The following is a 24,027-nucleotide window of genomic DNA, read 5'->3' on the forward strand; positions in this document are numbered from 1 at the left end:
TAAGCATTTCGTTCGGCGTGCTAACGTTTCTGCCAGCTCACCACCTTAATTCTTCTCTACACTAGGCACAAGGCCCGAAATATTATGGGAGAAGGCCAGTTGATTAGATGGACCTCAGTACGCAACTGGTGCTTAATTTATCGACCCCGAAAGGATGAAAGGCAAAGTCGACTTCGGCGGAATTTGAACTCAGAACATAAAGACAGATATATAACATAAATACCGCTAAGCATTTCGCCCGCCAGCTCGCCACCTTAATTACCATGAAAATATTACCATATTGAGAAGCTCGCTTTACAACAGTGTTGTTTCAGGTTCAGTCCCGCTGCACGGCACCTCGTGTAAGTGTATTTTATGATAGCCGCAGACTGACTAATGCCTTATGAGTGACTTTTGGTCAGCATAAGCTGTGTGGAAGCCCGCCCATCGAGCGTGTTTGTGTGTGTGTGTGTGTGTGTGTGCACGCACGAATTTGATCATTGTTGGTTTGTTCACGTCCCCTTAATTTAACCTTTCAGTAAAAAAAATCGATAGAATGAGTTCCAGATTTAAAAACACATGCTAGGGTCTATTATTTTGACTAAACCCATAAAGGCGGTACCCCAGCATGGCAACAGACCAATGAGTGAAACAAGTGAAGATATTAAAGCAATGAGAAGTGAAAGCGAGTTATAGAATATAAGAACAAAATAATCGTTAACTTTTAAAAGTGCTTAGAACTCGCTATTCATTCCCTATGTTACGTAGAATAAACAGTCTACAAGACCAGAAAAGAAACAGAAATAACCAAAGAGAAAGAACATCAAAAAGCTAAACCGAAAGTGAAAAGAGATTATAGAATATGTTTTGGTTCTAGAAACTTCGCATTGAAAATTTCTGAGGTGGCTGTTTATTTTGAAAATTACTTAGCAGATATTTTGGTGGCTGCATGTAGTTACAACTAATATTGTTTCTTGAATTCAAACTGTTTTTGTCCTGTAATATCGTTTCAGCCAAGCAAAATCTTTACAGTTTATCCAAGTTAACAGCTAAGTTTACTACTGTTGTTACCAAGCTTGTAAGTAGGTGTAAAAGTAAAAATAGACACAAAGTTATATTAAAAGAACTATCACAAGTTTCTCTCGAAAGACCGATCGGAAAAATCTATTGTTTGGGTAGACTAATGTATTTATATTTACAAAAGTAATACATATGAATATATCAGCATATACTCGTATACATGTCTGTTCAAACATAATAATAATAATAATAATAATAATAATAATAATAATAATAATATTATTAGTGCTCTCTCACTCAATAATAATAATAATAATAATAATAATAATAATAATAATAATAATAATGTCCTTGGTATGATAAGAAAGGAATATCAGAAACATCTAGATAATATCCCAGGAGAACCATGTCTCAGAGAAATACAAAAGATTGTGCTGACAAGTACTGCCCACATCTTTAGAAAAACCCTATCAATTTAAATGTGTGTGTTGTATTATATGAAGACATTTCGCTATTATTATTATTATTATTATTCAGTAGTTTTATTTTTATAACGTGCTTTCACTTCACTACCGAGCGCAGCTCTGTGCGCCTTGGGTATGTGCTGTGGTTTGCTGTGGTGCTCTTATGTTTACTGTATTGAAAGTGTTTTGCGTAGAATGTGTGCAGTACCCAGTAGTGCAATTTTCTGTATGTTATATATATTTGTAAGTCCTGGTGTTTTTGTTATGTATTTGTCTGAATATTTTTTTATTATACCTAAGGCACCTACTATGATAGGAATTGTTTCTGTTTTTAGATTCCACATTCGAGTTATCTCTATTTCCAGGTCTTTGTATTTTGAAAGTTTTTCCATTTCTTTTAGAGAAACGTTGTCATCTGCTGGTATTGAAACATCAATTAGAAGGCATTTTTTTCCTTCATGATCTTTGACAACTATATCTGGTCTATTTGCCTTAATTTCTCTATTATTATTATTATTATTATTATTATTATTATTATTATTATTATTATTATTATTATTATTGTTGTTGTTGTTGTTGTTGTTACTAAAGCGGTGAGCTGGCAGAATCGTTAGCACGCTGGACGAAATGCTTAGCGGTATTTCGCCTGTTGCTACGTTCTGAGTTCAAATTCTGTCGGGGTCGACTTTGCCTTTCATTCTTTTGAGGATGAAACCATTTATTATTATTATTATTATTAATTATTATTATTATTATCATTATTGACTTTAAACATCTCCCATTCCTTTTATCCGTTCGTTTCCTTCATGTTTTCCCTTTCATCTTCTCTCTTTCGTCCCCACCCCATCTGACATATATAATGCCATGCATAAAACGTGACCCACTACCTATGAGACGAATGCAAAAAAATATTTATACAGTGCAATGCAAAACAGAAAAAAACAAAACCAGGTGCTGAGTTGTAATGAAGAGAATAGCATTTGGAACAACCCCAGTTGATCTCAATTATTTTCAACTAATGAAATTGCTCACAATATTCGCTCTTGGATCGGTCTGCAGTTACACTGACATATATATACATACATACATACATACATATATATATATATATATATATATATATATATATATATATATATTATATATATATATGTATATATAATACACACACACACAGAGATAAACTCAAAGGTTTCGCTATTATTGGTTGACAGTATCAAATAACGTAATAAACACTGAACAGCCCAACAACACAAAACAACATCCAATAACGCTGTCAATAACATTGTCCTCTTCAGTGTTGCTATCATTATTATTCATTACATTTTCATAATATATTGTCTCACAATTTCATTGATAATTTTCGATTGTTTTTGGTTTCGAATATTTAATTTCGCCTCCTCAATTAATCTCTTTCAGTTCTGATAACACACAAACACGACAATAAACGCAGTCACACGAAGACATACATACATGCATGATTATTATAGACAAATAAAGAGAAATATATGGAGAGCAAGCATACAACAAACATCTAAAAATCAACAGATATTGGTGAAAACTATGCGCACACGCGCGTACATAGACTCACGCATACAAGAACAAGAACAACAACAAGCCAATGAAATTGCTTTATATGGTCAGTCAACTAGTTAGAAATAGTAACCAAGTCTCCTTCAAATTACTTTACTGTTTATTGAATGTGTATATGTATACGAGGCAACGAGGAAGGCTTCTACATGGCACCTAGATCTGCCGGAAATAGCAGCCAAATCAATAGGATAAAGCTAAGGTTAATCATGAAGCATATGATATCGATATTGACTTTGGTATAAGGTACCACAGTCAGACTGGCAACTGGCGAAACATTGGTGACGCTACAGAGGCATTTGCACTGGGTACAAAATTTCAAAAGCAAAATCAAAACTAGTAATTGATGAAACGGTTCATCAGTTAGGGCTGTAATACTTGTCTTTTACTGGGCACTGACAAGTCATGCTACACTGCTGGAACTGGTGGATAACAGAAGCACCTTTATTACATTGACAATGATCGACGTTGATCTCATTATCAAAGATGGTGATTTTAATAAGCATGTTGAGCAATTATATGATGGTTTCTCTGGCATACATGGTGGCTACAAATATGATACAAGGAATGTTGAGTGATCAATACTCCTGAATTTCTGTATAGCAAAACTAACTTCAAGAAACAGGCCAGTCACCTGATCCTGTATCAGTCAAGCGGACACACAAAAGATATAGATTTCAAAGTCTTCAAAAACCAAGATTGACGAATGGTTAATGAATAGTAGATCTTTGTCTGATGAAGACTCTTACACAAGAGTAAGATTTATACACTACTAAGAAGGAACTTCTGAATGCCAATGATTTAGTTTTCATAACGGAATTGGTCAAAGATTTAGAGAGAGAAAAGATTTTAACTTAAAAGCAAAATCCAGAACTGGAAGGCATCGAAGTATAAACATAGAAAAGACTATAGTTTATGTAAAAGTCAGAACTCTGTCATCGCCAAGGAACTGACCGTGAACGATATGTAGAAAAAATATTGGTAGAAATTCCAAAAGTGGTGCCCTGTTTAAACGATAGGCGCTAAAGAGTTGTACTAGGGTCACAGGCAGGCTGAAAGGGAAGGTAAATTTCATTGATACACGAATAGTTATCAGAAAGAGCATCTATGAGAGGAATTCCTTCAACTGCTCAGAAAGTTCCGTCAGAGTAATTGAAAGCATTTGTTACCCGGGTGACTAAGTGAAAAGTAGAGGAAGATGTTTCTAAAAGAATAATTGCCAGAGTAAGAATGGATGTGGAGAAGTGGGTAGCACTAAGCATTTTAGATTGCTGTGTGCGAATGATACTGAATCTTGATCACAATTTTCATTTTAAGCTTACGATTGGGCAAGAAAATAAATCACTATGAATGAGAAAGTGAGAAAATATTCATAGAAAACATATTGATTTTAAAGAGAATACACAATGTTGCACGCACCTCAGCAATACGGAAGTGTAGCGAGTGATGCTGTAGAAATTTGCCTGATACTATCAAATGTCGAATAATAATGATCCTTTCTACTGAAAGCACAAGGCCTGAAATTTGTGGGGAGAAGGATAGTCGATTACATCAACCCGCGTGCTACACTATTCCTTAATTTATCGACCCCAAAAGGATGAAAGCAAAGTTGATCCTGACAGTATTTGGACTTAGAACGTGAAGTCGGAAGAAATGCTTCTAAGTATTTTGTCCAGCGCAGTAACGATTCTGCCAACTTGCCGCCTTATTTACAGAAAATCTATTTATACTGTGTACATTACGACATTGTACTTCTCATAAGTGATGAAGCATATTTCTCCTTCGTTGCGTAAATAAACTAAACTTCCGTTATTGGTAGAAAAGCAATCCACAAGAATTTTATGAGCGTCTCTTCATAGTGGACGGGCAACAATGTAATGCTATGTAGCAAACTTCGGTGTCATAGACTCGTATATTTTTGAAGCAACAAAATGCAGTAGCAATGAATTTCAGTTGCTACGAATTCATATGGAACTTCTCGCAAAACTGAACAAACATTAATACAATATATATACGGTCTAAACTAGACAGAGAGACTGCACACACACATAGAGCGAAAGCTCCAGTGGGAAATATTAAAGAAACGTTTGCCGACTATTTCAGTTTCTCTGTGTATTGACATGCTCTAGTTTGCTCGATCGTCGACTTTTTGATTTGTGATCTTTTAGAGTTATCTATGAGACAGTGTGCGTCAATAAACCACATGCACTGCAAGCTGATATTCACACACACACGCACGCACGCACACACACACACACACACACACACACACACACACACACACACACACACACACACACACACACACGAATATGGCAGTTATTCAAAACAACGTATGTCATACATCTGGGCCTGGCTACAAACATGTGTGCAAAAACATACCTGTAGCATTTAGATGAAGTTACTTTCACGACTAAATGTACTCTTATTTATGTGTCATTTATAAGTTTATATATGACACAAATAGTCCTGTATATTTAGTCGAAAATTGTTGATAATGTCTTATATTTGCCAACATTGTATTCACCGAAAAGTCATTAAGTTTCTCTGTTTGTTTCTCTATATAGAATTAGAGGGACTGAAATCATCCCAATATATCGTCAGCAAACAAAAATACATTGACAGATAGATGGGATGTCAATGAAATAAATATATTGTCAATGAAGTGAATATATTTCTATTTCCAATGCGGTAGTTATGTTACGACATCTAAAATAGAATATTATTTTTACTGAAGTTTTTAAATAGTGATGGAAAAATACCATTATATGACTGAATCTCAAAGGTGGAATCCTTTTATGATAAAAACTGGTAGTAGAGTAGCTGATGCTGTTTTAAAAGATTCTATGCAAAGAAAAAGAAAATAGAAAAGAAAATATCTTTTATCTTGAAGCAGTCAGCAACCTCGTCAAGAACTTTCAAAAAGGCTAGAAATATTTCAGATGAAAGAAGGAAGGACAATCCTGAAATTCCCCATGAAAATGTCATGCATTCATAAATGTCATGAAAGTGAACGGTTCGAGAGATATTGAAGATTTGAAGTTTAGTCATCTAGGATCATTTGAGTACTTAACCCTTCAACAACCAAAATACTGATATTGCAATTCCGCAAATAAAGCTATGATGTCTAAAAATATCCACAGCATTATATAGCATAAATACTGAATCTATCAGAGAAAGGAATGACATTTTAAAATATGTTTATATGCCACATTTATTTTCAAAACTACTTCGACAAACATAAATATGTAATAGCAATTATTTACCTGAATAAACATTAAGATAGACATTAATAAAGGACAAGGGTATATGTAAATATATATGTGCGTGTGTGTGTGTGTGTGTGTGTGTGTGTGTGTGTGTGTGTGTGTGTGTGTGTGTATGTGCGTGCGTGCGCGTGTGTAGATAACTATATATGTGTGCATGTATTTATATGTATATATATATATATATATATATATATATATATATATATATATATAATATTTATATATAATATATATATAATATATATATAGAGAGAAAGCGAGAGGTGGGGAGAGAGAAGTTGATACATTAATCTTACAGAGAATATATATTACAGTTTAGAAAGAACGTATGGATCTGACAACCAAAGGATGCAATTTTTATCTTGACAGTCAGTCCTTTCTTCCCAGAACTGCTTCCTATAAAGCCCTCTCCGCCTTTCCTTACAAGATAACAATTTAAGGATCAACTTACAGACGTTTACCCTGCGCACCGAACATATTTACAACACGGATCTAAAAGACAAAATACAATGTTCTTGAAAATAAAGACAAAATTTCAAAACAAAAGAAAAAAAAAGTAAGGAGTACGGTAGGTTGGACTCGGTTTTAATTAATCATGCATGTTCACTTAGTTGTGTATCTGAAAAGTAACCAAAATAAACCATTCAGTTGTGTAAGTTTGGCAATGATTGTACAATAGGGCGGAGCGTCTTTTCACGATTTTCGATTTCGTGATGGGGGCAGTGCGGAATGTTATAAATGGACGTCAAAAGAATTGGGGTAAAATCTTAGAATTCTGCGACAGTATCTTCTGTCTCCACAAATGCATCGAAAAATGGAAAAGTGAGAAAGAAAAAACGTCTCTAATTTATTGGCAATAAAATACAGTTTTCACTGCATCTTCTTCGGGTAGCTTTAAATGATTGAGGAAATTACACTAAAATACAACTTAAACATGTTTTTTTTTTCTGTGACTTCATCTTCTGTCTCTATAAACACCTCAAAATATGCAAAATCGAATTTAGGAAATTTATAACTTTTTCATGTAGATATGAATTACAGTACACCTCTTTCCTTCCCTATTGAGGCAGATGAAGTCACAGAAAAGAACATGTTGATGTCATATTGTAGAGTAATTTCATCACAGCCATTTAAAATCTACCCGAAGAAGATGCAATGAAAACTGTATTTTAGAGTTAATAAATAAGTAGAGGCGTCCCTCTCTCTCACAACTTTTTCCATTTCTCGATGCATTTGTGAAGACAGAAGTTATTGTCGCAGAATTCTAAGATTTTACACCAGTTATTCCAATGTCCATTACTCTTTTACTCTTTTACTTGTTTCTGTCATTTGACTGTGGCCATGCTGGAGTACTGCCTTTTAGTCGAGCAAATCGACCCCAGGACTTATTCTTTGGAAGCCTAGTACTTATTCTATCGGTCTCTTTTGCCGAACCGCTAAGTTACGGGGACGTAAACACACCAGCACCAGTTGTCAAGCGATGTTGGGGGGCGGGGGACAAACACAGACACACACACTCATATATATATATACATATACATATATACGACGGGCTTCTTTCAGTTTCCGTCTACCAAATCGACTCACAAGGCTTTGGTTGACCCGAGGCTATAGTAGAAGACACTTGCCCAAGGTGCCAGCAGTGGGACTGAACCCAGAACGATGTGGTTGGTAAGCAAGCTACTTACCACACAGCCACTCCTGCGCCTACAACTTTTCCGCACTACCCGCCACCTCGAAATCAAAAATCTTGAAAAAATGCTCCACCCTATAGTATAAGCTCATGTGTGAAACCGACCACACGACAAAAAGCAGAATGAGACTCAGCTAGGCTGAAATCCTGATTCTTTTGTAGCCAAGCATTTATGTTTCGTCTGAGAGTAATATAAAATATCAATTTTAAGCAAAATTAATATTTTCTTGGATATAATTAATTCGTGTTTTATAAGTTGTGTAATTTTATTGAATACTGAATGGCAATTTTATTACCACCACTTCTTCAGAGACAATTACTTAAATTTGAATTTTCTTTTTTTTTTTCACAGTTTGTTTAATAAGTATTTCAAAGATTACTTCTTTGTACAGTCAAACATACGACACGCCTTCATAAGGTATCCGACTTTCTTTTTTTCCTGCCGAAACTAATGCCGTGTGGGCAAAATCGTTTTGGTGGAAGGCGACGCCGCCCTTACTGCGCATGCACGAAAATTTTCGCGCCTCAGAAATCGTCCATTTGGGGTCGACAAATAAAGCACCATTCCAAAGTGTAACATTGATAGAATTGCTGACGTATTGAGAAGGATGCATTGCGGTATTTATTCTAGTTGCGGGCATTCTAAGTTCAAATCCCACTTCTCGCCACAAGAGAAAAAAAAAATGAACCCGTTAGACCTGGTAAATATGGGGATAGGATTGCGAAATCCTTAAGCTAGGGACCAATTATTTCAGCTCATCACTCTGAATAGGTGTATACAATCATGCAGGAAGAAATTCAAGGGGTTTTCAAGTTCTATGCTATCTCTCTGAATAGATATACAAGCGTACATGCACACACACACACACACACACACACACACACACACACACACACACACACACAAAACAGATACACACACAGTACAGACACACTCATACACATACAGACACATGCAGACACACACAGACACACACACGCATACATACATATACACAAACTCACACGCTCACACACACACATACTCTCACACATAAAAAGATAGATAGACAGACAGACAGACAGACTGACGGAGGGACGGACAAACAGAGAGTGATCATTTACAGAATTCATTACAATCAAGGTATTTCAACATGTAGGACTTCTGGAGTAAACTTCTGGTTACTTAGTATTGAGTTTGCAGTACGTTAAAGCAGCCCACAGATGTCGCTTGTTAATAGTATACTAGAAGTATGTGTTCATATATATACACATCGGCTCCGTGTAAGTTTACCTTTTATTGTCTTAAAAAGTTGTTTTTTGGATTATATTTTCTATGTAAAAGTTGTGCAACAACTGATACATTCGGTTGTACAATTTGTTTGCACGGGAAATCTGCCCTGTGTGGCGAATTTCCCGATTTTGTAAAATTGTTTTCGGCTTTCTTAGCCATATTTTTTTTTTTTTTGAGGATGGCGTCTTCAAGCCAAGCAGACGATCTCATAACGAACGCCGGTTTCCTTGGCAACTCTCTTTCGACGTTGATTTCCTTACACTCCCTTCACCACAGCTTCGTGAAGGAGGGGAGAAGGGGAGACGTGTCACACAAACAGGTGCAGGTGTGAGCAGGAACGCTAACACCGCCACCACCACCACCAGCAACAGCGATTACGTCGCAAAAGCTTCGACCTTAAAGAAGAGAAACACCAACATCACCACCACCACCACCACAACAGCTTCACCGTCAACTGCTACAAAAGTCGGGATATGTGGTGCTCAGTTACTCAATAAACGAAAAATGCATTAAATGCTACAAAACGTACAGGTAGGACAGACACAGAAGGACCCTAATTCTTTATCAGTTATCGACCCAAAATATTAATACACAGTTTCGTGCCTTTAACGATAAGACCGAGAACTTCGTATATCGGCGGCACCCGCAAAATCGTCTATCGTTTCAAATGTTTGTATGTATATATATATATATATATATATATATATATATATATATATAAATATATATGCATATATATATTTATATATACATATATGTATATATACATACACACATATATAGATATGTAAGTATGTATGTGTGTATGTGTGTATATATATGTGTGTGTATATATATATATATATATATATATATATATATATACATATATATATATATATATATATATATATAAATATATATATATGCATATATATATTTATATATACATATATGTATATAAATATGTGTGTATCTCTCTCTCTCTCTCTCTCTCTCTCTCTATATATATATATATATATATATATATATATATATATATATATATATATATATATATATATATATATATATATATACATATGTATGTATATCTATCAATCTATCTATATATATGTATATATATTTGTGTGTATATATATATACATATATATATGTATATATATTTATCGATGTGTACTCACCTTTGAAGATCACACACAGTCACTCACACGCGCACCCCACACACCTTTCATCGCCCCTTTTCTCTCGTTCAAAATGATTTTTGCCAAAGTAGGCCATCACTAGTATTTTGCTTCCTTTCCGACGCTATCCATTTGTTAATTTTCATGTTTTTGTAATATACTATTACTAATGCTGATTGGGCATAATGCATGAAATGAATGTGCGTATGAATATACTTCAGTTATAAAAATCCTCACTCATAAGAGCCTTTAGATTCTTCCCCCGCAATACAAAAGAAAACATTACAAATATAAATTAAAAGAATGAAACACGTTAGGCAATATCGGATATACAAATAATTTAGTAGACAAAATCATAGAACAATACAGAAACATATTCGAATACAATAAAGTACAACAAACACAATTCTCAACGAAAATAAATATATAATATATAATACAAATATAGAATACACACAAAAAAAAAATTGTATTGCATGAACCAAAAGCATCCTGTCTATAGAATATATGAAGAGAACAGGTTATCAAAATATTCATCACAGAGAAGACATTATCCATTTCATTCAATCATAAACTAGCATTAATGATACTTTATAAAAACACAAATTCATATGCATTTGTGAATGTTGTAACATCGTGTTATGTCGTCCGTACAAGTACGACCGTGCATTTACAAGAGCGAGGCACCATAAATTGCACAACGCAAAATGAAAATGGAAAGAGAGAAAGAAGGAAGGAAAGAAAGAAAGAAAGAAAGACTATAATAACAGCAACAACATTACTTGATAACAGCGACGCAACTATCGTTCTATAGAATTTCCTCAAAAGTAGAATATTGATCATGGAAGCAATATTAATAGCAAAATATGTTTTGTTTTGCATTAAGGATACATATGCTCCAAACACCCACACACAAATATCCCTATATACATACATACATACATACATTCATACGTACGCGTACGTGTCTATATATGTATGTGTATATATATATATATATATATATATACTCACACATGTATACAGACATGTACATGTGCGCACATGTGTGTGTATCTTTACACTCACACATTTATATATATATATATATATATGTATACATGTATATATATATATATATATATATATATATATATATATATATATATATATATATATATATATATATATATATATATACATACAGACAGACAGACATGCGTACAGGTGTCGGTATAGTTATTGGTTAAAACATTCGTTTCACAATGGCATGGTTCATGGTTCAATGCCATGGTGCAACTATTTTGGCATTATTACCACATGTTAGCTAATATCTTGTGAGTAGAATGTTATATATGATATCTGTATGGAAACCTGTCTTTTATACATACAAACACATACACACACACACACGCACACACACACACACGCACACACACACACACACACACACACATATATATATATATATATATATATGAGTTTATGTGTGCGCATGTGTGAGCACGTGATTTATTCATACATACATATATATATATATATCATAAAATAAACAGGTAGTTTCCACGTATCAAATCAATTTATATTATATTTATGTAACATACTGAAGTGAAATATATATATGTATATATATATATATATATATATATATAGCAACGTTAAATCTCTGAACGAGGTATTAACAGTAACTGCACGGATAGGTGAAGTATATTTGCCACTTAAATGTGGCTGACCCCTAAGGGTGGATGTTACTGTTGATTTTAGCCCCAGGAGAACATCTCCTCCAGCTGGCTATTGACACACATCTGTGTCCTGTCTGTATTTGCAAAGGGAAGTCATCCTTCCCATCTTGATCTGCGATGTATTTACCCGTCCTCAGCGTACGACAATTGCCGACCTTCGATGCGAAAGATATCCCAATGCAAATATATATAACTTTTTCCAGTGAAATTATTCACTGATCTCGAAAAAGTGAAAACAAGCAGCGTTAAATCTCTTGTTTCATCTCCGCTTTACCAGCAGATCATTGCCGAAACATTGGTCTCAAATTTTAGAAAAAGGCCAGCAATTTGGTAAGAGGGGTAAGGCGATTACATCGACATTAGTGCTCAATTGGTACTTATTTTATCGATCCTGAAAAGATGAAAGGCAAAGTCGACGACGGCGTAATTCGACCTCAGAAGGTAAAGACGAACGAAATACCGCAAAAGCATTTTTGTCCGGCGCGATAACGATTGTGCCATCTCGGTGGCTTTATCATTGCAGAAATATTATCCTATGATATACGAAATGTATTACATCGTATCAGTCTGACTTTAGCAATATAGATTAAGTGAAGCCTTCTCGAGTATGAACGCAATTAGTCTGCTAAATGAAACTATACTTCAGAAAATGTATACGTCACGTTGATTCTATTACATATAGATACGTACATGTATATATATATATATCTACATAGGTAAAAATATATATGTTCGTGTATATATATATATATATATATATATATATATATATATATATATATATATATATATATATATATATATATAAATATATATATATATATATACATACATATATAAAGATATATATGTACGTGCATATATATATAAATGTATATATATGTATGTATATACATATATATACATATATAATATATATATATATATACGTATGTATATATATATGTATATATATAAATGTATATATATATGTATATATATATACATATATATACATATATAATGTATATATATACATGCATATATAAAAATATATATGTACGTATATATATATATGTATATATATATATATATATATATATATATATATATATATATATACATACATATATAAAAGTATATATATATGTTTGTATGAATGTGTGTGTACAAATAAATATATATATACATACATGTGTGTGTGTGTGTAGGCGACATGAAATTGACTATTATATAAATAAATTGATTTTTTTCTGTGTTCACACTTTCCATTTTCTTTATGTTATATAATTAAATTCTGTTCTCCTATATCGGATGGATTAAAACATCTATAACGACAACTGGAACTTTATAAGTGTTAGGCACTAATGTCGAAGAAGAACCATCGATAACCGCTAATACTAACACAAATTAACAAATTCCTGCAAAATTAATCGATACAGAGATAAACCGGTGGTACGCTTGGATGAAATACATCCCTGTGGAACAGCGACCTCTTTCCATTCGAAACTTCATAAACACTCGTTATATATGTGAGGGTGTGTGTGTGTGTGCATGCGTAAAAGAAAAGGAAAACAATCTGTAACATTACCTCCACAATTCGAACGCCGCGTCTAATACATATTGTATACCAATCCTAACGACTGCACCAAAAAGACATCATAGCTATGACATAAGTACTTACGGTTACACACAGAAACACAGGAACAGAGGAACACACAATTTTGAACATTCTTGATCTTCGGTACAAAACGGAAACGACGTTTACAAATAAAACATCATTTTACATCACCGACTACTTAGATTAATTAAACAGAATTAATTGCCGTTTTATAGTATATTTTATAAACATAAAACACTATATTTCCGAATTTTTATAGACATTTGGGGATTCCAGTATTGTTCACCCGCTTAAATAATATACTTCATGTACCAACAACGAAGTCTGTGACTACTAGGATTAATTTAACTTTATTAGCATTTTGTAGTCTATTCCATAAATACGAAAGGCAATGACGAGCTGGCAGAAACGTTAGCACGCCGGGCGAAATGCATAATAATATTTCATTTGTCATTATGTTCTGCGTTCAAATTCCATCCAGGTCGACTTTACCTTTTATCATTTCGGTGTCGATTAAATAAACACCAGTTGCGCACTGGGTCGATATAATCGACTTAATCTCTTTGTTTGTTCCCTCTGTTTTTTCTCCCCCCCCCCAATCCCTGTGGGCAATGAAGAAATAAAAACCGCTCGAATACTCCGGAAAGTGCTCGAAAAATAAGAGGTGTTACCTTAGTTCGCTAGAAGTGAACAACTGACCCTATAGTACATCTCCAGCATTAGAAGCTGTGCAAAGGCAATAATAATAATGATGATTTAAAACCAGAAACGGAGGCTCTAATTTGAGCTGCCCAAGAGCAAGCATTAAGAACCAATTACAACAAATACAGAATATACAACACATGAGAAAGTCTGTTTATTGGTTGACATGAGTATACCCTGTGACCATAATATCCCGGCAAAAGAATTTGATAAGTTCAGAAAATATAAAGATCTGCTAATCGAAATCGAAAAGGTGTGGCATCTCAAGACGCTTACAATACCAGTGATTGTAGGAGGACTTGGAATGATCAAAAAAGGAACTGAAAATTATTTAAGAATGATTCCTGGCTTATCAACCATGCAGGAAGTGAAAAAGATTGTTTTAACTAATACGTCACACGTATTGAGAAGAGCATTGTCGCTGTGAATTTTCTTTCCATTTTTCCTCTTTATTTTCTTTGTTTACTTTTTTATATTTTTTATTTTTTCTCTCCGTCTTTCTTCCCCTTTTTCTCTATCACACGACTTTGTAAATGGACAATTTGGTGTGTTTATTTTATTGGCCTACCAATGTATACAGTGCGTTTCTCTGCCCTAGGCGTCAGGAAGACACTCGACGAGAAATAGAAACAGAATTGAAAGAAGATGATAATGAAAATAACAGTAGTAGTAGTAGTAGTAGTAGTAATAATGATAATGATGATGATGATGATGATGATGATGATGATGATAATAATAATAATAATAATAATAATAATAATAATAACGTTGATGATAATAGTGACGACGACAACGGTGGTGGTGGTGGTTGTGGTGAGGATGAAAGGCACGTCTCATACGCTGGCAAATATGGTAGTTATGCTTCACCATGCTGAAAGCAAAGAATTATACAAAAAAAAAAAGCACTTCAGTGAAAATATAAAAAGAGCTCATTTCAGAGAAAAAGTGAGTGAGAGAGAGAGAGGGAGAAGGGGTGGGTGGGTGAATAACATCAATTTAAGTAACCTTAGTGAGGAGAATGGATTGGTCAAATATACAACGTGTACCATTTTGAGAAGAAAGGATGTGCTAAATTGTGCATCTGTGACCAAAAAGGCTTAATTATCCTCGTGCTTCGCTTACCGATGAGGTAGAAAATCTCTTATTAGTGCGGATCAAAGAGAAGCTATTGACTGCTGATCCAATGAGCGAAGCATGTATTTGTCAAAATGCTATGTCTCCTTCCGAGCATCTTTCGAAATATTCTTCATATACCAGTGCTGATTAGTAGAAGTTAAAGCTAGTAAGCAGAGTTGGTTCGAGTCTCTTTTTAACAATACCAGAATTCCAGTATTTATGATGTTGTGAGGAATTTAGATATTGGAGTAGAATGAAAAGTGATAGAGTAGGAAAACTGACACAGTGTAGCATCTATGGGGGAAAAAAGCAGTAACGAAAGAGAAGAGGTAGAAGAGAAAAGAAAGGACGAGGAACGGAAAAGAGAAAGAAAGATGAAGAAGAAAGCTTTGCAATGACAAAGAAGCGGGAGAGAAAAAGGTTGTAAGGAGTATTGGAATGAACAGGGAAGTTAAGTTGTATAGATATTTATGTAACTGTTCGGATGGAGATGGAAAAAAAAAATAGCAGTGAAATTAAGAAGAGGAACAGGTGACTATAAAATTTTATGTGAAGGCTGAAGAACGAAAAGAACACAAATTAGAGGGAGATTAAAGTGAGGAGGATGCGCACACACACACACACACACACACACACGTATGTATGACGTATGTATGTATGTATTTTCAAGTAGAACGACTGATTGTTGCTTAAACAAAATAAAGCGCAAAAGGTCTACAAGATTCAACAGACAAATATAAATTGGAGTTCTTTCCCCAATTACGACGTAAAAGAGAAGTCAATTTAACAATAGTTTCCAACCCTCCTGCGAAATATCTTTCAAAAAGCTCTTAGCTAATAGAGAGACTTTGTCACACAATACAGGGTAGAAAAAGAAACTGTACGTTCATAAGATATTTACTGAACTACAAGAGACTTATCCAAAATTCAAAAGAATTTTCTCACATAAAATTCCAATATATTCAACCTGTGGGGCTGTATAAAATTCGTAGGCTAATAAATTTATTTTGTGATGACATTTTAAAATTATTTTATTTTCATTCCTAGAATTAAGCAAATTTTTAGGATACGTCAATATGAAAAATGGTTCATTGGTACATAAGCAGTGGCCTCTACAGGTGCTTAAACCAAATATCCAGAGATTAGGTGGTACCACTGACCACAGTATCTTAAAATGTGTAACCTCTTCTTCATTTAGTCTCCAGATGCATGAAGTTTTTTCCTATAACTGCTGAGTGTACCTATTCATAAAGTTAAGTTCTGTTAAGTCTAAATTCGTTCACTATGGTCTCCCAACTTCAATTTAGCAGAATATTCTTGCTAAAGTAAGGCAGCGAGCTGGCAGAAACGCTAGCACGCCGGGCTAAATGCTTAGAGGTATTTCGTCTGTCTTCACATTCTGAGTTTAAATTCCGCCGAGGTCGACTTGCCTTTCACCCTTTCGGAGTCGATAAATTAAGTACCAGTTCAGTACTGGGGTTGATCTAATCGACTGGCCCCCTCCCCAAAAATTTCAGTCCTTGTGCCTAGAGTAGAAAAGAATATTCTTGGTAAAGTATTTTCCGTCGAGTGGGCATGAGATGTTGGCGCGGTTGCATTAGTGTTGATTTTATTGCGAAAGTCTGTTACTATATTTTTTGCTGTTGATGCTAGAAATCAGATTCCTTGTGTCGATAGTACAGCTGTTGCTAACTTACTGTTGCTAATTCGTATGGAAAATTTTCTGACGAATTGGAAAATACCTCTACTTTAAACTTAAAAACGTTTTGGCAACATTAGAAATTCATATCCAGGACCTAAGGAGAATTAAATGAGGTTATGTTACGTTTTCACAGATTTTGTGTGGCTTTAAAAGATACTACAGGGTGGGATATATTGTAATTCCCAGATAACACCATTTTCTTTTGTAGTAGAGTGACGCCCAGTTAAAACATCTGATGAAATGCTAAAATGTGGTTATAAGCCATACTTAACAAACGTAAAATATTGCCCAATATGAGCGATATTTTGCTCGTTTTAAACTAACGTAACACGTAATATCTAATAATAATAATAATAATAATAATAATAATAATAATAATAAATAGCTACATTGATGTTGGCCATCATTTAATCGCGTTTTCTCGGATTTGCTTAATTCGATCATGCCACCCATCATTATCAGCGGGAGAACTTGTTTAAAACTTCAGCAATGTTCTGCAAAATGCTCGTTCTAATGACATCAGTGATTGCAGGATGTTTGCCATACATACATACATACGCGCGCGCGCGCGCGCACACACACACACACACACACACCCATTCGACGGAAAATACTTTTGCAAGAATATTCTTTTCTACTCTTGGCACAAGGCCCGAAATTTTGGGGGAAGGGGCCAGTCGATTGGATCGACTCCAGTACGCAACTGGTACCTAATTTATCGACTCCGAAAGGATAAACGGCAAAGTCGACCTCGGCGGAATTTGAACTCAGAACGTAAAGACAGATGAAATACCGCTAAGCATTTCGCCCGGAATGCTAACGTTTCTACCAGCTCGCCGTCTTAAACTTCCTATTTATAATAAGGGAACAACGTTGCATCTATAGAAACCTATATTAAAATTCACTGGACAGTTCTTAATATTGGCACTAATTATTATTCTTAAGCTAAAACTCTTTGAAGATTTTGTTAAGGTCTTTCATTAACCTATGAAACTGATGGCCGCTCGTATTGTGAGAAATTAATTGAGCATAATCACGACAATGATCGAAGTACGAGACGAGGGATTTTCTCTGAAGCAAATCCCTGATATATTGTTTCAGTTACACCAGTTTCAAAATCACTAAAAAAATTCTTTCGAAATAGATTTTTAAGCTGTATGTATTCCATAGCATACCAATTACATCGTATGAAAAGATTTTACGAAAATGTACGGAGATTCAACACATCAAAGCCTTAAACGGAAATCAATAACTTGCAGTCATGAACTCAAGACGCTCGGCGAAACCTTCGTTATAGGAAAAAAATCCGCTTCAACGAACCAGAATTAAGTATAAATTTGCTTCTAATAAAGTAGCTGCGTTAACAAAGGATGAAGAAAAACAGTATCTTTGTAAAAAGAGCCTTTCTCAAGAAAATATTGAACCATATTGGTCCATGATCTGTAATGGAAAAGATTTCAACCTGAATGCACCATGGCTAAAATAAAGTGAAGAAGGAATACTGTACCAACGTTAGCAAAAACAAGCATACAATCAACTTTGAAACTTTCACCAAAGGTGTGGGAAAGCTGCATACCAAAGGTGTGGGAAGTACTAGGAATGGACTTAATAGCTGGATCATAGTATAAGATTTTGATGCTCGACAGAATGTCCCTGTTGGGTATATTAAAAAGAACTATGGAAGGCTAAATTGATATATTAAACTGGTTTGTCATGGAATAGACAAATCTTGAAGCCAAGAAAGAAAACATTGAATTGAAAGAAAACGACAGGATCGTTGTTCGCCTCCTCTTTACCGCTTTTCCTTGTTTCAATCGTTTAGTCGAACAAATCGACTCCAGAACTTATTCTTTGTAAGCCTAGTACTTATATTATCGGTTTTTTTTGCCGGACCGCTAAGTTACGGGGTTGTAAACACACCAACATCGGTTGTCAAGCTATGGTCGGAGGGACAAATACATACTCACACACACACACACACACACATATATACGACGGGCTTCTTTCAGTTTCCGTCTACCGAATCCACTCTCAAGGTTTTGGTCGGCCTTAAGCTATAGTAGAAGACACCTGCCCAAGGTGCCACGCAGTGGGACTGAACCCGGATCCTTGTAGCTGGGAAGCAAGCGTCTTGCCACACAGCCACTCCTGCGCCAATTGCTTTATTGTGCATTATTCATAAACTTAATGTAAGATCTCTCAACAAATTCTTCCAAGATAGTGTGCCGAACGCTGTCAGAAGTGAGAAAGCGCTATAGAAACCTTGTAACAAATAAACCAGCTTAACTACGAAGAGATATTCGATTCTATTTCTCACTCGTGATTGCTGCAGGCATTGTATTTGAGGGAAACGTCTACTGCCCAAGTTGTTACCATTGAAAGGTTCGCAAAGATCGAGTCAAAAATCCTCATACTTGTTATTGAAAGCAAAGCAATTGTTTCCGATGTTATTAATATTTCAAGGCAATATTCGAAGGATACAAGACGGTGAGTTGGCAGAATCGTTAATACGCCGGACGAAATGCCGCTTAGCTTTTTGTCCGTCTTTACGTTGTGAGTTCAAATGCTACCGGAGTCGACTTTGCCTTTCATCCTGTCGATGTCGATAAAATAATACCCGTTGAGTTTTGAGGTCGACTTGTCCACGACAGAAATTTCTGGCCTTGTGCCAAAATTTGAAACCAATATTCGAACCATACTGTATATGCTTTTGTTTATTTGGCACCAAATCTTCCTGTTTATTGTGGCTCTAGATGCACTGTCATTTCTTTTACAAATATTCGAAGTTGTATGTTAGGATCTACGATAGCGAGAAACACCAATATACCTCATAATTTATTTGTGGGTGTTCTAAAGAACTTTTCAAGAAATTCAATGCTGAGGAACAGCTGGATTTCGTAACAGCATTTTCAGTTGGTTTAAGGATGGAATTTGCCTAAAGCTGTGTTTATATTTGTTATTTGAATGCAAGAAATCTGTTTCCCAAACCAAAAATTCTTCACATCAACGTTGCCTCTTTCTCCCTTTTTCTACATAGAGAGTGCTACAGATACCTAAGTAGTGATGAAAAACATATATCAAAGAATGTGGCGAACAAAGACACAATGACCAAAGAATATTATATTAGACTCTAAAAATATATGGCAGACGGAGCTTTCTGGAAATGTATCTGCGGTAGCGGTACTTATACAAACATTTGGATATTTGACTGATGTATAGAGAAAATCCGCGCCGTATATATTAAAACCTGTAAAATTCTACGGGCAGGTTTGCTTCAGAAGGAAAAATTACGGAAGAAGTTTAAGATTCTAGTTCAGACAGCTTGTAAGCGACGTGTAGTATCACACAGAATGAGGCATAACTAGGAGATACGAGAGGGTAGTCCGCCCCGGATGATGTTTTTGTGTGTGTGTGTGTCGGAGGGGGGGCATTTTATAACCCTGTGTAAGTTTCGAAGCCAAGATGGTGTACCGCGCAAACTCAAGGGCTTCCCCTGGTGTCATACACTCTAGCTAAGCCACTGCACTTAAATAACACCTGTTAAATGGCAGCGTAAATAAATGCATGAGCCAAGTCCTCCGAAGTGAAGAGAAAACATCCGTCTAGCTCAGTTGTGAACCACCCCCTCAAGAAAATCTAATTTCCTGAATTCCTTCGACCCCAGAACTATTGGACTATCGAGTAAAGACTCGAAAGAAAAGCATCCCGCTTAATATCCTTTTTTCTACTCTATGAAGAAAGCCCGAAATTTTTTTGGGGGTGGTGGGGGGGATTAAGTTAATTAGATCTACTCCAGTACGCAACTGGCACTTAATTTATCGACCCCGAAAGGATGAAAGGCAAAGTTTACCTCAGCGGAATTTGAACTCAGAACGTAAGGACGGATGAAATACCGCTAAGCATTTCATCCGGCATGCTAACGTTTCTGCCAGCTCGCCGCCTTCATCCCGCGTAGACATTAACAGGAATTAACTGAATTCGCGAGTATAACGTTCCCTTCAATACATTTTGTAGCTTAAGCTTTTGCAATCGAAGAGTAGAAGAGAACAATGGAATACCCAATAAATAAAAGAGACAGCGAAATCAGGTTGCTGAATATGTCAATCATATCACATTTCAGTGGAAAATATAGCATATATGATCAGATGCTGGCCCCCAAAATGTCATTCAGGTGCCACCTTCTAATGAGAGCTAATTTGTTATTGAAACAACAGTTAATGTCATTCGTAGGAAAGAATGTCCTGATGAAAAAAAGGATAACACATACTTCTGTTGTTAAATGCATGCATACGAAGACAAGAAATATTGACAGAATATTCGTATCAAAACTTCCGCCGTGTACAAACATGACAGGTCCTGCAGAATTGTTTGAAACAGAAAAAAAGAATCAAATACAATCATAAAGGTCAGATATTCTCTAGATGTAACATAACCGAGGCTTGACAGTCCTGGAATATAAAAATAAATTAATATTGTTCTACAGTTTATGAATTGAGATCTTTAATGTATGACTGGTCCTATTAATTTTGGCATTAAGATAATCAATTCTATATGCATAAACATACATACACACATAAATGTGCGTGTGCGCGCGCGCGTGTGTGTGTGTGTGTGTAAGAGCCCTGAAGCTCGTCTGTCTTGAAGCAACATCACTATTTCTCACAGATATTTATCAAATGTCCTGGCAGATTCAGATACTATCCAGAATACTGCTGAAAGAAAGAAACAAAATCCCGGATCTGAAGTCCCCTTGCGGCTATAACATGGATTAGGCGAGAAAGGAGATGTAGAGAAAGTGACAGGTGTAATGAAGTAATAGCTAGATAGGAATGTCGGAGCGAAGCACGGAAATGTCTGTCACATCAAATACTGTTTTCCTTTCTCATTCACACGTTTTTAATCTCGCATACACAGACAAGCATGCTCTCACATACACACACACAAACTCACAGAGAGAGAGAAAGAGAGAGAGAGAGAGAGAGAGAGAGAGAGAGAGAGAGAGAGAGAGAGAGAGAGAGAGAGAGAGAGAGAGAGAGAGAATATCTATCGTTATTAAAATTCAAAATTTACAAGGCAAATGTTCGAAAATGTGCGCTTTCAAATACGATGGAAAATAGAAAATAATTTATTCTTTCATAGTTTAGTATTTAAATTTATTTGTAATTTTAAATTATTCAGGTTTTATACTTTAAAACTCGGACTGTTAATTTTTATAATGTTTGAATATATTTCAAGTATTTAAGAAGTATAAACGAACTTAAACGTGAAACAATGAAAGAGTAAACGTTTATTCAATTTTTCGTACATCAAACCGCGTATCATCTCTTCGTAAAATAAATATTTTTAGGAAAGAAAAAGGTCAATAAATACATGCCACTACATTTTTAATCAACCAAATATGAACCATTTTGTTGCACAATGCGTCTCCATCTTTCCTTTAACTTAAAAATACCCTCTTCCCAGAATTGAGGTGGTTTCATGGCAAATAAGTCGAAAGGTAAGCTACTATAAATCGGCACGAACTTTCCGAACAACCCAATACTATCTATATATTTTGTACGAAATATAATTGTTTTCCGGGTATTGTTACAAATACTGATAGAGTATTTTAAGAAAACATGATTTGACATTCAATATATACAGATGTTCCTAAGGTAGCGAGCTGGTCGAATCGATAGCATTTCTTTCGGCTCTTTGCATTCTCAATTCATACCCCGCCGTGGTCAACTTCTCCTTTCGTTCCTTCGGAATCGACAAAATAAAATGTTAGTCTATACTTGGGTTGATATAATCGACTTTTCCTCTCCCCTCAAAATTGATGACCTACTCATAAACACGAAACTACGAACTGGAAAACCATAGAACGTACATAAAATAAACCGATATAATACATATTTTTTAAAAAAGCAATCAATGTAAACATGAAACTGTTAAATGATACGACATTTTCTCGTCGGTTCACAATACATTTAAAACAAGGAGCTTTCGCAATTTATAATACAATACATGAACTAAACTAAAAAGAAATGCATTAACTGTCAACACAACAATGTTATACAGAATTTCACAATAAATGGGAATCTAAATGGAAGCTTTACTAATAACAACAGACAAACTAAAATTCAACACACAAAGGTATCATATGCATAATCAGGACATAACTGTTGCATAAGTTTGAAATCCAGCATTAACAATTTTATCAATTATAACAATATTCCCATTACCCTTTGCGACCTAATGTAAAGCGCTCGAACAACGTGCCATTATTACCATAATTTCATTGTGATAGTCTTGAAACGTTAATGGACTAATTGATTTAGAGACGCTTTTGTTTCCAAATTAAACATAAAGGATTAATGAAGAAATGTGATAAAATTTCCAATAAAAAAAATCAAATACTAACGCAGTCGTGTCTTTTAAACAACACACACATGTGTGTGTGAAGGGGTGTGTGTGAGTGCGTGTGTGTGAGTGCGTGTGTGTGTGAGTGCGTGTGTGTGTGAGTGCGTGTGTGTGTGAGTGCGTGTGTGTGTGTGTGAGAGTGTGTGTGTGAGCATGTGTGTGAGTGGGAGTACGTGTGTATGAGTGCGTGTGTGTGAGAGAGTGTGTGTGGGTGCGTGCGTGTATGAGAATGTGTGAGTGTGTGTGTGTGTGTGTGTGAGTGGCTGTGGGTGGGGGTGTTAGTATGTGTCATATACTCACACGCACACATATATACATAGAAACCGGTATGGC

This window comes from Octopus bimaculoides, chromosome 9, assembly GCF_046866305.1.
Source record: "Octopus bimaculoides isolate indiv1 chromosome 9, ASM4686630v1, whole genome shotgun sequence".
NCBI classification, from domain to species: domain Eukaryota; kingdom Metazoa; phylum Mollusca; class Cephalopoda; order Octopoda; family Octopodidae; genus Octopus; species Octopus bimaculoides.